The sequence below is a fragment of the Cebus imitator genome, unplaced genomic scaffold (assembly GCF_001604975.1).
Source record: "Cebus imitator isolate Cc_AM_T3 unplaced genomic scaffold, Cebus_imitator-1.0 Scaffold59, whole genome shotgun sequence".
In the NCBI taxonomy this organism is placed as follows: Eukaryota; Metazoa; Chordata; class Mammalia; order Primates; family Cebidae; genus Cebus; species Cebus imitator.
This window is the reverse complement of record NW_016107374.1, coordinates 1918787-1921156: the sequence shown is the minus strand read 5'-3', so window position 1 is coordinate 1921156 and position 2370 is coordinate 1918787. Positions and strand designations below refer to the sequence as shown.

The following is a 2370-nucleotide window of genomic DNA, read 5'->3' as shown; positions in this document are numbered from 1 at the left end:
CTCACTCTGTCGCCCGGGCTGGAGTGCCGTGGTGCAAGCATGGTTCATTGCAGCCTTGACCTCCTGGGCTCAAGCAATCCGCTTGCCTCGGCTGCCCGACTAGCTTGTACTACAGGTGTGCGCCTCCACGCCTCGCTCATTTTGGTAGTTTTTTGTAGAGATGGGGATCTCACTATGTGGCCCAGAGTCGTCTCAAACTCCTGGCTCAAGCCATCCTCCCGCCTCAGCCTCCCAAAATACTGGGATTACAGGCATGAGTCACCATGCCAGGCCAACACTCTTGCTCTTAAAGGGCCAAACAGTCAGTATTTTAGCTTTGCAGACCCATCATTCTATTGTAACAACTCTGCCAGACTGTGTTCCTGTAAAACTTTATGGACACAGATGGTGAATTTCACGTCATTTTCATGTGTCATGAAATAGTATTCTGCTTTTGTATTTTTTTTTCAACCACTTAAAAACACAAAAAGCCATTTTTAGCTTGCAGGCTGTACCAAAGCAGGAAGCAGGCTGGGTTCGTCCTGTGTGCCCTTTTGCCCCGTGTGCCCTTTTGCCCCATGTGCCCGTTCGTCCCGTGTGCCCGTTCGCCCACCCCTGGCCCAGTGAATTACTGGCAAAGAGACAACTGCATGACCCTTTCTTCGCTAAAGCCTCTTCCTGCTTGCACAGCCTTTTATAGTTGATAAGGGTCATTCTGATGGCTCTTGTTGGTGAGATGGGCAGCCCCATTTTACAGATGAAGACACAGACCCCAGAGAGGAAGTGACTTACCCGTGGTCACTCACCCACCCCAGGCCCCTGCCTCCCTCTTCCACCCCACACTACTAGCTACTCGCCCATGGCCTGGAGCTGGTAGGGTTTTCCCAAGGGATGTCCTGCCTAGTGATCAGCTTTGCAATATATCTGGCTCGTAGACTGCGGTGGTAGGCATTGACATGGATATCCTAGATTCCTCTGGGTTTTCCTTCTTCAAAGTCCTTTTAAACTTGTCACAGAAATCTGCTTCACATATGTCTGAGTCAGCGGGACGGTGGGATAAAGTGCCGGAATATCCCAGAAGTCCTCCCTCCAATTGCCTTTTGGGTCCTGCTGTCATTATCAGTAGGACCTTTGGAAGGACTTCTTGGTTCCCTGGCCCATGTCTTAGGGAAGGGATTGTTGCTGCATTTTGCAGTCATTTATTGGGCACTTGTATGAACTAGAGATGGCCAAGCCCAAGCTCATGTCCTCCTTCAGGAAGCCTTCCTGGGTTGTCCTAGGAGAATCAACAGCCCCTCCCCTGCAGCCTCACTGTCCCTGAGCAGACACCTGAGGGGTGGTGAGTTCCCTATCACTAGAGGTATGCAAGTGGTGCTCCAAATATAATTAGATGAGATTGCCTATAATCCCAGCACTTTGGGAGGCCGAGTCGGGTAGATCACTTGAGGTCAGGAGTTCAAGACCAGCCTGGCCGACCTGGTGAAACCCCGTCTCTACTAAAAATACAAAAAATTAGCTGGGTGTGGTGGTGCATGCCTGTAATCCCAGCTACTTGAGAGGCTGAGACATAAGAATCCCTTGAACCTGAGAGGTGGAGGTTGCAGTGAGCCAAAATTATGCCACTGCACTCCATCCTGGGCAACAGAGGAACTCTGTCTCAAAAAAAAAAAAAAGCTGAGATTTATGCAGCGTTTTCAGTCTGCGTCGCCACACCCCATCAGGCTTCCTGCATTGTTTTCTGTTCTCTCTGCCGTTGGCTTCTCACCCTCCAGACGGTCCCGCCGGGCCATCCCTTTTAAGGGTGAATGAATTTGCGCACAAGTGTTCATGGCCTCCCTGCTGAGAGTGCTTGCCTCACCAAAGGGCCCCTGCCACGGGTGGCAACTAATGAAAGCCACTGGACGCTCAGTGTCAGGGTGGACTCTGCCGCAGCTGCCCTCCGGGCTCCTGGAGACTCTGGAAGCCGCTGTGACCGCTCCCATGCCCCTCCTCTCAGAGTTTTAAAAAAATGAGTAAATTAGCACTTCTGGAGAGATGCTTTAAGACTATGTAAATATCCTGCCGCTTGTCAAAATAGTTTTCACCTTCACTGCTGCTTCTTGGCTTAATTGTTCTCCGATGGCAGCCAGTGGTGGTCCGAGGACCAGTCAGCATCTGACTAAGGGAAGAGCTTTTTCTTCCCTTGCTTATTTTCTCAGTATGGACATGTGTAAAATTTCCTGTTTTATTCAGTGGGCTACAGTCCATTACCATCATATTTTAACGATCAAATTTTCCCACGTTTGCCCTGTAGGTGCCCCTTTAAGCACCCCTGGCTCCTCCAGGGACCTGTAGGTGCCCCTTAAGCACCCCTGGCTCCTCCGGGGACCTGTAGGTGCCCCCTTAAGCACC

At 50.9% G+C, this 2370-nt stretch overlaps 1 protein-coding gene across 2 annotated transcripts in view; it reads left to right on the top strand.

The window, feature by feature from the left end:
• Positions 1 to 2370, top strand: part of ARHGAP8 (Rho GTPase activating protein 8) — a 96396-nt gene that overhangs the window by 53050 nt on the left and 40976 nt on the right. The gene's annotated exons all lie outside the window — the stretch shown is intronic.